Consider the following 13,691-nt stretch of genomic DNA (forward strand, 5'->3'; position numbering starts at 1 on the left):
TATCTATAACCCTAACTACTGTTCTGTTATCTATAACCCTAACTACTGTTCTGTTATCTATAACCCTAACTACTGTTCTGTTATCTATAACCCTAACTACTGTTCTGTTATCTATAACCCTAACTACTGTTCTGATATCTATAACCCTAACTACTGTTCTGGTATCTATAACCCTAACTACTGTTCTGTTATCTATAACCCTAACTACTGTTCTGTTATCTATAACCCTAACTACTGTTCTGTTATCTATAACCCTAACCACTGTTCTGTTATCTATAACCCTAACTACTGTTCTGTTATCTATAACCCTAACCACTGTTCTGTTATCTATAACCCTAACTACTGTTCTGTTATCTATAACCCTAACTACTGTTCTGTTATCTATAACCCTAACTACTGTCCTGTTATCTATAACCCTGACTACTGTTCTGTTATCTATATCCCTAACTACTGTTCTGTTATCTATAACCCTAACTACTGTTCTGTTATCTATAACCCTAACTACTGTTCTGTTATCTATAACCCTAACTAGTGTTCTGTTATCTATAACCCTAACTACTGTTCTGTTATCTATAACCCTAACTACTGTTCTGTTATCTATAACCCTAACTACTGTTCTGTTATCTATAACCCTAACTACTGTTCTGTTATCTATAACCCTAACTACTGTTCTGATATCTATAACCCTAACCACTGTTCTGTTATCTATAACCCTAACCACTGTTCTGTTATCTATAACCCTAACCACTGTTCTGATATCTATAACCCTAACTACTGTTCTGTTATCTATAACCCTAACTACTGTTCTGTTATCTATAACCCTAACCACTGTTCTGTTATCTATAACCCTAACTACTGTTCTGTTATCTATAACCCTAATCACTGTTCTGGTATCTATAACCCTAACTACTGTTCTGGTATCTATAACCCTAACTACTGTTCTGTTATCTATAACCCTAACTACTGTTCTGTTATCTATAACCCTAACTACTGTTCTGATATCTATAACCCTAACCACTGTTCTGTTATCTATAACCCTAACCACTGTTCTGTTATCTATAACCCTAACTACTGTTCTGATATCTATAACCCTAACTACTGTTCTGTTATCTATAACCCTAACTACTGTTCTGTTATCTATAACCCTAACCACTGTTCTGTTATCTATAACCCTAACTACTGTTCTGTTATCTATAACCCTAACTACTGTTCTGATATCTATAACCCTAACTACTGTTCTGTTATCTATAACCCTAACTACTGTTCTGGTATCTATAACCCTAACCACTGTTCTGTTATCTATAACCCTAACTACTGTTCTGGTATCTATAACCCTAACTACTGTTCTGGTATCTATAACCCTAACCACTGTTCTGGTATCTATAACCCTAACCACTGTTCTGTTATCTATAACCCTAACTACTGTTCTGTTATCTATAACCCTAACTACTGTTCTGTTATCTATAACCCTAACCACTGTTCTGTTATCTATAACCCTAACTACTGTTCTGGTATCTATAACCCTAACTACTGTTCTGTTATCTATAACCCTAACTACTGTTCTGTTATCTATAGCCCTAACCACTGTTCTGTTATCTATAACCCTAACCACTGTTCTGTTATCTATAACCCTAACTACTGTTCTGTTATCTATAACCCTAACTACTGTTCTGTTATCTATAACCCTAACTACTGTTCTGTTATCTATAACCCTAACCACTGTTCTGTTATCTATAACCCTAACCACTGTTCTGTTATCTATAACCCTAACTACTGTTCTGTTATCTATAACCCTAACTACTGTTCTGATATCTATAACCCTAACTACTGTTCTGTTATCTATAACCCTAACCACTGTTCTGGTATCTATAACCCTAACTACTGTTCTGTTATCTATAACCCTAACTACTGTTCTGTTATCTATAACCCTAACTACTGTTCTGGTATCTATAACCCTAACTACTGTTCTGTTATCTATAACCCTAACTACTGTTCTGTTATCTATAACCCTAACTACTGTTCTGGTATCTATAACCCTAACCACTGTTCTGTTATCTATAAACCTAACCACTGTTCTGTTATCTATAACCCTAACCACTGTTCTGTTATCTATAACCCTAACTACTGTTCTGTTATCTATAACCCTAACCACTGTTCTGTTATCTATAACCCTAACTACTGTTCTGTTATCTATAACCCTAACTACTGTTCTGTTATCTATAACCCTAACTACTGTTCTGTTATCTATAACCCTAACTACTGTTCTGTTATCTATAACCCTAACTACTGTTCTGATATCTATAACCCTAACTACTGTTCTGTTATCTATAACCCTAACCACTGTTCTGTTATCTATAACCCTAACCACTGTTCTGTTATCTATAACCCTAACTACTGTTCTGTTATCTATAACCCTAACTACTGTTCTGTTATCTATAACCCTAACTACTGTTCTGATATCTATAACCCTAACTACTGTTCTGTTATCTATAACCCTAACTACTGTTCTGTTATCTATAACCCTAACTACTGTTCTGTTATCTATAACCCTAACCACTGTTCTGTTATCTATAACCCTAACCACTGTTCTGTTATCTATAACCCTAACTACTGTTCTGATATCTATAACCCTAACTACTGTTCTGTTATCTATAACCCTAACTACTGTTCTGTTATCTATAACCCTAACCACTGTTCTGTTATCTATAACCCTAACTACTGTTCTGTTATCTATAACCCTAACTACTGTTCTGGTATCTATAACCCTAACTACTGTTCTGTTATCTATAACCCTAACTACTGTTCTGTTATCTATAACCCTAACTACTGTTCTGTTATCTATAACCCTAACTACTGTTCTGTTATCTATAACCCTAACTACTGTTCTGGTATCTATAACCCTAACTACTGTTCTGGTATCTATAACCCTAACTACTGTTCTGTTATCTATAACCCTAACTACTGTTCTGATATCTATAACCCTAACCACTGTTCTGTTATCTATAACCCTAACCACTGTTCTGTTATCTATAACCCTAACCACTGTTCTGTTATCTATAACCCTAACTACTGTTCTGATATCTATAACCCTAACTACTGTTCTGTTATCTATAACCCTAACTACTGTTCTGTTATCTATAACCCTAACCACTGTTCTGTTATCTATAACCCTAACTACTGTTCTGTTATCTATAACCCTAACTACTGTTCTGTTATCTATAACCCTAACTACTGTTCTGTTATCTATAACCCTAACTACTGTTCTGGTATCTATAACCCTAACTACTGTTCTGTTATCTTTAACCCTAACTACTGTTCTGTTATCTATAACCCTAACTACTGTTCTGTTATCTATAAACCTAACTACTGTTCTGTTATCTATAACCCTAACTACTGTTCTGTTATCTATAACCCTAACTACTGTTCTGTTATCTATAACCCTAACTACTGTTCTGGTATCTATAACCCTAACTACTGTTCTGTTATCTATAACCCTAACTACTGTTCTGTTATCTATAACCCTAACTACTGTTCTGTTATCTATAACCCTAACTACTGTTCTGTTATCTATAACCCTAACTACTGTTCTGTTATCTATAACCCTAACTACTGTTCTGATATCTATAACCCTAACTACTGTTCTGTTATCTATAACCCTAACTACTGTTCTGTTATCTATAACCCTAACTACTGTTCTGTTATCTATAACCCTAACCACTGTTCTGTTATCTATAACCCTAACCACTGTTCTGTTATCTATAACCCTAACTACTGTTCTGATATCTATAACCCTAACTACTGTTCTGTTATCTATAACCCTAACTACTGTTCTGTTATCTATAACCCTAACCACTGTTCTGTTATCTATAACCCTAACTACTGTTCTGTTATCTATAACCCTAACTACTGTTCTGGTATCTATAACCCTAACTACTGTTCTGTTATCTATAACCCTAACTACTGTTCTGTTATCTATAACCCTAACTACTGTTCTGTTATCTATAACCCTAACTACTGTTCTGGTATCTATAACCCTAACTACTGTTCTGGTATCTATAACCCTAACTACTGTTCTGGTATCTATAACCCTAACTACTGTTCTGATATCTATAACCCTAACCACTGTTCTGTTATCTATAACCCTAACCTACTGTTCTGTTATCTATAACCCTAACCACTGTTCTGTTATCTATAACCCTAACTACTGTTCTGATATCTATAACCCTAACTACTGTTCTGTTATCTATAACCCTAACTACTGTTCTGTTATCTATAACCCTAACCTACTGTTCTGTTATCTATAACCCTAACTACTGTTCTGTTATCTATAACCCTAACTACTGTTCTGTTATCTATAACCCTAACTACTGTTCTGTTATCTATAACCCTAACTACTGTTCTGGTATCTATAACCCTAACTACTGTTCTGTTATCTATAACCCTAACTACTGTTCTGTTATCTATAACCCTAACTACTGTTCTGTTATCTATAAACCTAACTACTGTTCTGTTATCTATAACCCTAACTACTGTTCTGTTATCTATAACCCTAACTACTGTTCTGTTATCTATAACCCTAACTACTGTTCTGTTATCTATAACCCTAACTACTGTTCTGTTATCTATAACCCTAACTACTGTTCTGTTATCTATAACCCTAACCACTGTTCTGTTATCTATAACCCTAACTACTGTTCTGTTATCTATAACCCTAACCACTGTTCTGTTATCTATAACCCTAACCACTGTTCTGTTATCTATAACCCTAACTACTGTTCTGTTATCTATAACCCTAACTACTGTTCTGGTATCTATAACCCTAACCACTGTTCTGTTATCTATAACCCTAACTACTGTTCTGTTATCTATCACCCTAACTACTGTTCTGTTATCTATAACCCTAACTACTGTTCTGTTATCTATAACCCTAACTACTGTTCTGGTATCTATAACCCTAACTACTGTTCTGTTATCTATAAACCTAACCACTGTTCTGTTATCTATAACCCTAACTCACTGTTCTGTTATCTATAACCCTAACTACTGTTCTGTTATCTATAACCCTAACCACTGTTATGTTATCTATAACCCTAACCACTGTTCTGTTATCTATAACCCTAACCACTGTTCTGGTATCTATAACCCTAACTACTGTTCTGTTATCTATAACCCTAACTACTGTTCTGTTATCTATAACCCTAACTACTGTTCTGTTATCTATAACCCTAACTACTGTTCTGTTATCTATAACCCTAACCACTGTTCTGTTATCTATAACCCTAACTACTGTTCTGATATCTATAACCCTAACTACTGTTCTGTTATCTATAACCCTAACCACTGTTCTGTTATCTATAACCCTAACTACTGTTCTGATATCTATAACCCTAACTACTGTTCTGTTATCTATAACCCTAACTACTGTTCTGTTATCTATAACCCTAACCACTGTTCTGTTATCTATAACCCTAACTACTGTTCTGTTATCTATAACCCTAACTACTGTTCTGGTATCTATAACCCTAACTACTGTTCTGTTATCTATAACCCTAACTACTGTTCTGTTATCTATAACCCTAACTACTGTTCTGTTATCTATAACCCTAACTACTGTTCTGTTATCTATAACCCTAACTACTGTTCTGGTATCTATAACCCTAACTACTGTTCTGTTATCTATAACCCTAACTACTGTTCTGTTATCTATAACCCTAACTACTGTTCTGATATCTATAACCCTAACCACTGTTCTGTTATCTATAACCCTAACCACTGTTCTGTTATCTATAACCCTAACCACTGTTCTGTTATCTATAACCCTAACTACTGTTCTGATATCTATAACCCTAACTACTGTTCTGTTATCTATAACCCTAACTACTGTTCTGTTATCTATAACCCTAACCACTGTTCTGTTATCTATAACCCTAACTACTGTTCTGTTATCTATAACCCTAACTACTGTTCTGTTATCTATAACCCTAACTACTGTTCTGTTATCTATAACCCTAACTACTGTTCTGGTATCTATAACCCTAACTACTGTTCTGTTATCTATAACCCTAACTACTGTTCTGTTATCTATAACCCTAACTACTGTTCTGTTATCTATAAACCTAACTACTGTTCTGTTATCTATAACCCTAACTACTGTTCTGTTATCTATAACCCTAACTACTGTTCTGTTATCTATAACCCTAACTACTGTTCTGGTATCTATAACCCTAACTACTGTTCTGTTATCTATAACCCTAACTACTGTTCTGTTATCTATAACCCTAACTACTGTTCTGTTATCTATAACCCTAACTACTGTTCTGTTATCTATAACCCTAACTACTGTTCTGTTATCTATAACCCTAACTACTGTTCTGATATCTATAACCCTAACTACTGTTCTGTTATCTATAACCCTAACTACTGTTCTGTTATCTATAACCCTAACTACTGTTCTGTTATCTATAACCCTAACCACTGTTCTGTTATCTATAACCCTAACCACTGTTCTGTTATCTATAACCCTAACTACTGTTCTGATATCTATAACCCTAACTACTGTTCTGTTATCTATAACCCTAACTACTGTTCTGTTATCTATAACCCTAACCACTGTTCTGTTATCTATAACCCTAACTACTGTTCTGTTATCTATAACCCTAACTACTGTTCTGGTATCTATAACCCTAACTACTGTTCTGTTATCTATAACCCTAACTACTGTTCTGTTATCTATAACCCTAACTACTGTTCTGTTATCTATAACCCTAACTACTGTTCTGGTATCTATAACCCTAACTACTGTTCTGGTATCTATAACCCTAACTACTGTTCTGGTATCTATAACCCTAACTACTGTTCTGATATCTATAACCCTAACCACTGTTCTGTTATCTATAACCCTAACCACTGTTCTGTTATCTATAACCCTAACCACTGTTCTGTTATCTATAACCCTAACTACTGTTCTGATATCTATAACCCTAACTACTGTTCTGTTATCTATAACCCTAACTACTGTTCTGTTATCTATAACCCTAACCACTGTTCTGTTATCTATAACCCTAACTACTGTTCTGTTATCTATAACCCTAACTACTGTTCTGTTATCTATAACCCTAACTACTGTTCTGTTATCTATAACCCTAACTACTGTTCTGGTATCTATAACCCTAACTACTGTTCTGTTATCTTTAACCCTAACTACTGTTCTGTTATCTATAACCCTAACTACTGTTCTGTTATCTATAAACCTAACTACTGTTCTGTTATCTATAACCCTAACTACTGTTCTGTTATCTATAACCCTAACTACTGTTCTGTTATCTATAACCCTAACTACTGTTCTGTTATCTATAACCCTAACTACTGTTCTGTTATCTATAACCCTAACTACTGTTCTGTTATCTATAACCCTAACCACTGTTCTGTTATCTATAACCCTAACTACTGTTCTGTTATCTATAACCCTAACCACTGTTCTGTTATCTATAACCCTAACCACTGTTCTGTTATCTATAACCCTAACTACTGTTCTGTTATCTATAACCCTAACTACTGTTCTGGTATCTATAACCCTAACCACTGTTCTGTTATCTATAACCCTAACTACTGTTCTGTTATCTATCACCCTAACTACTGTTCTGTTATCTATAACCCTAACTACTGTTCTGTTATCTATAACCCTAACTACTGTTCTGGTATCTATAACCCTAACTACTGTTCTGTTATCTATAAACCTAACCTACTGTTCTGTTATCTATAACCCTAACCACTGTTCTGTTATCTATAACCCTAACTACTGTTCTGTTATCTATAACCCTAACCACTGTTATGTTATCTATAACCCTAACCACTGTTCTGTTATCTATAACCCTAACCACTGTTCTGGTATCTATAACCCTAACTACTGTTCTGTTATCTATAACCCTAACTACTGTTCTGTTATCTATAACCCTAACTACTGTTCTGTTATCTATAACCCTAACTACTGTTCTGTTATCTATAACCCTAACCACTGTTCTGTTATCTATAACCCTAACTACTGTTCTGTTATCTATAACCCTAACTACTGTTCTGATATCTATAACCCTAACTACTGTTCTGTTATCTATAACCTTAACCACTGTTCTGTTATCTATAACCCTAACCACTGTTCTGTTATCTATAACCCTAACTACTGTTCTGTTATCTATAACCCTAACTACTGTTCTGTTATCTATAACCCTAACTACTGTTCTGTTATCTATAACCCTAACTACTGTTCTGTTATCTATAACCCTAACCACTGTTCTGTTATCTATAACCCTAACTACTGTTCTGTTATCTATAACCCTAACCTACTGTTCTGTTATCTATTACCCTAACTACTGTTCTGATATCTATAACCCTAACTACTGTTCTGTTATCTATAACCCTAACTACTGTTCTGTTATCTATAACCCTAACCACTGTTCTGTTATCTATAACCCTAACTACTGTTCTGTTATCTATAACCCTAACTACTGTTCTGTTATCTATAACCCTAACTACTGTTCTGGTATCTATAACCCTAACTACTGTTCTGTTATCTATAACCCTAACTACTGTTCTGTTATCTATAACCCTAACTACTGTTCTGTTATCTATAACCCTAACTACTGTTCTGTTATCTATAACCCTAACTACTGTTCTGGTATCTATAACCCTAACTACTGTTCTGTTATCTATAACCCTAACTACTGTTCTGTTATCTATAACCCTAACTACTGTTCTGATATCTATAACCCTAACTACTGTTCTGTTATCTATAACCCTAACCACTGTTCTGTTATCTATAACCCTAACTACTGTTCTGATATCTATAACCCTAACTACTGTTCTGATATCTATAACCCTAACTACTGTTCTGTTATCTATAACCCTAACTACTGTTCTGTTATCTATAACCCTAACCACTGTTCTGTTATCTATAACCCTAACTACTGTTCTGTTATCTATAACCCTAACTACTGTTCTGTTATCTATAACCCTAACTACTGTTCTGATATCTATAACCCTAACTACTGTTCTGTTATCTATAACCCTAACTACTGTTCTGTTATCTATAACCCTAACTACTGTTCTGGTATCTATAACCCTAACTACTGTTCTGTTATCTTTAACCCTAACTACTGTTCTGTTATCTATAACCCTAACTACTGTTCTGTTATCTATAACCCTAACTACTGTTCTGTTATCTATAACCCTAACTACTGTTCTGTTATCTATAACCCTAACTACTGTTCTGTTATCTATAACCCTAACTACTGTTCTGTTATCTATAACCCTAACTACTGTTCTGTTATCTATAACCCTAACTACTGTTCTGTTATCTATAACCCTAACTACTGTTCTGTTATCTATAACCCTAACTACTGTTCTGTTATCTATAACCCTAACCACTGTTCTGTTATCTATAACCCTAACTACTGTTCTGTTATCTATAACCCTAACATACTGTTCTGTTATCTATAACCCTAACCACTGTTCTGTTATCTATAACCCTAACTACTGTTCTGTTATCTATAACCCTAACTACTGTTCTGGTATCTATAACCCTAACTACTGTTCTGTTATCTATAACCCTAACTACTGTTCTGTTATCTATAACCCTAACTACTGTTCTGTTATCTATAACCCTAACTACTGTTCTGTTATCTATAACCCTAACTACTGTTCTGTTATCTATAACCCTAACTACTGTTCTGATATCTATAACCCTAACTACTGTTCTGTTATCTATAACCCTAACTACTGTCCTGTTATCTATAACCCTAACCACTGTTCTGTTATCTATAACCCTAACTACTGTTCTGATATCTATAACCCTAACTACTGTTCTGTTATCTATAACCCTAACTACTGTTCTGTTATCTATAACCCTAACTACTGTTCTGTTATCTATAAACCCTAACTACTGTTCTGTTATCTATAACCCTAACTACTGTTCTGTTATCTATAACCCTAACCTACTGTTCTGTTATCTATAACCCTAACTACTGTTCTGTTATCTATAACCCTAACTACTGTTCTGTTATCTATAACCCTAACCACTGTTCTGTTATCTATAACCCTAACTACTGTTCTGTTATCTATAACCCTAACTACTGTTCTGTTATCTATAACCCTAACTACTGTTCTGTTATCTATAACCCTAACTACTGTTCTGTTATCTATAACCCTAACTACTGTTCTGTTATCTATAACCCTAACCACTGTTCTGTTATCTATAACCCTAACTACTGTTCTGTTATCTATAACCCTAACTACTGTTCTGTTATCTATAACCCTAACTACTGTTCTGTTATCTATAACCCTAACTACTGTTCTGTTATCTATAACCCTAACTACTGTTCTGTTATCTATAACCCTAACTACTGTTCTGTTATCTATAACCCTAACTACTGTTCTGTTATCTATAACCCTAACCACTGTTCTGTTATCTATAACCCTAACCACTGTTCTGTTATCTATAACCCTAACTACTGTTCTGTTATCTATAACCCTAACCACTGTCCTGTTATCTATAACCCTAACTACTGTTCTGTTATCTATAACCCTAACTACTGTTCTGTTATCTATAACCCTAACTACTGTTCTGTTATCTATAACCCTAACTACTGTTCTGTTATCTATAACCCTAACTACTGTTCTGTTATCTATAACCCTAACTACTGTTCTGTTATCTATAACCCTAACTACTGTTCTGTTATCTATAACCCTAACTACTGTTCTGTTATCTATAACCCTAACTACTGTTCTGTTATCTATAACCCTAACCACTGTTCTGTTATCTATAACCCTAACTACTGTTCTGTTATCTATAACCCTAACTACTGTCCTGTTATCTATAACCCTAACTACTGTTCTGTTATCTATAACCCTAACTACTGTTCTGTTATCTATAACCCTAACTACTGTTCTGTTATCTATAACCCTAACTACTGTTCCTGTTATCTATAACCCTAACTACTGTTCTGTTATCTATAACCCTAACTACTGTTCTGTTATCTATAACCCTAACTACTGTTCTGTTATCTATAACCCTAACTACTGTTCTGTTATCTATAACCCTAACTACTGTTCTGTTATCTATAACCCTAACTACTGTTCTGTTATCTATAACCCTAACCACTGTTCTGTTATCTATAACCCTAACTACTGTTCTGTTATCTATAACCCTAACTACTGTCCTGTTATCTATAACCCTAACTACTGTTCTGTTATCTATAACCCTAACTACTGTTCTGTTATCTATAACCCTAACTACTGTCCTGTTATCTATAACCCTAACTACTGTTCTGTTATCTATAACCCTAACTACTGTTCTGTTATCTATAACCCTAACTACTGTTCTGTTATCTATAACCCTAACTACTGTTCTGTTATCTATAACCCTAACTACTGTTCTGTTATCTATAACCCTAACCACTGTTCTGTTATCTATAACCCTAACTACTGTTCTGTTATCTATAACCCTAACTACTGTTCTGTTATCTATAACCCTAACCTACTGTTCTGTTATCTATAACCCTAACTACTGTTCTGTTATCTATAACCCTAACTACTGTTCTGTTATCTATAACCCTAACTACTGTTCTGTTATCTATAACCCTAACTACTGTTCTGTTATCTATAACCCTAACTACTGTTCTGTTATCTATAACCCTAACTACTGTTCTGTTATCTATAACCCTAACTACTGTTCTGTTATCTATAACCCTAACTACTGTTCTGTTATCTATAACCCTAACTACTGTTCTGTTATCTATAACCCTAACCACTGTTCTGTTATCTATAACCCTAACTACTGTTCTGTTATCTATAACCCTAACTACTGTTCTGTTATCTATAACCCTAACTACTGTTCTGTTATCTATAACCCTAACTACTGTTCTGTTATCTATAACCCTAACTACTGTTCTGTTATCTATAACCCTAACTACTGTTCTGTTATCTATAACCCTAACTACTGTTCTGTTATCTATAACCCTAACTACTGTTCTGTTATCTATAACCCTAACTACTGTTCTGTTATCTATAACCCTAACTACTGTTCTGTTATCTATAACCCTAACTACTGTTCTGTTATCTATAACCCTAACTACTGTTCTGTTATCTATAACCCTAACTACTGTTCTGTTATCTATAACCCTAACTACTGTTCTGTTATCTATAACCCTAACTACTGTTCTGTTATCTATAACCCTAACTACTGTTCTGTTATCTATAACCCTAACTACTGTTCTGTTATCTATAACCCTAACTACTGTTCTGTTATCTATAACCCTAACTACTGTTCTGTTATCTATAACCCTAACTACTGTTCTGTTATCTATAACCCTAACTACTGTTCTGTTATCTATAACCCTAACTACTGTTCTGTTATCTATAACCCTAACTACTGTTCTGTTATCTATAACCCTAACTACTGTTCTGTTATCTATAACCCTAACTACTGTTCTGTTATCTATAACCCTAACTACTGTTCTGTTATCTATAACCCTAACTACTGTTCTGTTATCTATAACCCTAACTACTGTTCTGTTATCTATAACCCTAACTACTGTTCTGTTATCTATAACCCTAACTACTGTTCTGTTATCTATAACCCTAACTACTGTTCTGTTATCTATAACCCTAACTACTGTTCTGTTATCTATAACCCTAACTACTGTTCTGTTATCTATAACCCTAACTACTGTTCTGTTATCTATAACCCTAACTACTGTTCTGTTATCTATAACCCTAACTACTGTTCTGTTATCTATAACCCTAACTACTGTTCTGTTATCTATAACCCTAACTACTGTTCTGTTATCTATAACCCTAACTACTGTTCTGTTATCTATAACCCTAACTACTGTTCTGTTATCTATAACCCTAACTACTGTTCTGTTATCTATAACCCTAACTACTGTTCTGTTATCTATAACCCTAACTACTGTTCTGTTATCTATAACCCTAACTACTGTTCTGTTATCTATAACCCTAACTACTGTTCTGTTATCTATAACCCTAACTACTGTTCTGTTATCTATAACCCTAACTACTGTTCTGTTATCTATAACCCTAACTACTGTTCTGTTATCTATAACCCTAACTACTGTTCTGTTATCTATAACCCTAACTACTGTTCTGTTATCTATAACCCTAACTACTGTTCTGTTATCTATAACCCTAACTACTGTTCTGTTATCTATAACCCTAACTACTGTTCTGTTATCTATAACCCTAACTACTGTTCTGTTATCTATAACCCTAACTACTGTTCTGTTATCTATAACCCTAACTACTGTTCTGTTATCTATAACCCTAACTACTGTTCTGTTATCTATAACCCTAACTACTGTTCTGTTATCTATAACCCTAACTACTGTTCTGTTATCTATAACCCTAACTACTGTTCTGTTATCTATAACCCTAACTACTGTTCTGTTATCTATAACCCTAACTACTGTTCTGTTATCTATAACCCTAACTACTGTTCTGTTATCTATAACCCTAACTACTGTTCTGTTATCTATAACCCTAACTACTGTTCTGTTATCTATAACCCTAACTACTGTTCTGTTATCTATAACCCTAACTACTGTTCTGTTATCTATAACCCTAACTACTGTTCTGTTATCTATAACCCTAACTACTGTTCTGTTATCTATAACCCTAACTAC

General features: G+C 34.3%; 1 protein-coding gene across 1 annotated transcript in view; it reads left to right on the forward strand.

Annotated features, from left to right (window-relative positions):
• Positions 1-13,691, forward strand: part of LOC311137617 (actin remodeling regulator NHS-like) — a gene marked incomplete at both ends in the record, with an annotated part of 198,350 nt that overhangs the window by 171,398 nt on the left and 13,261 nt on the right. The gene's annotated exons all lie outside the window — the stretch shown is intronic.

The sequence above is a fragment of the Coregonus lavaretus genome, assembly GCF_964263955.1.
Source record: "Coregonus lavaretus genome assembly, chromosome: 11".
Classification (NCBI taxonomy): Eukaryota; Metazoa; Chordata; class Actinopteri; order Salmoniformes; family Salmonidae; genus Coregonus; species Coregonus lavaretus.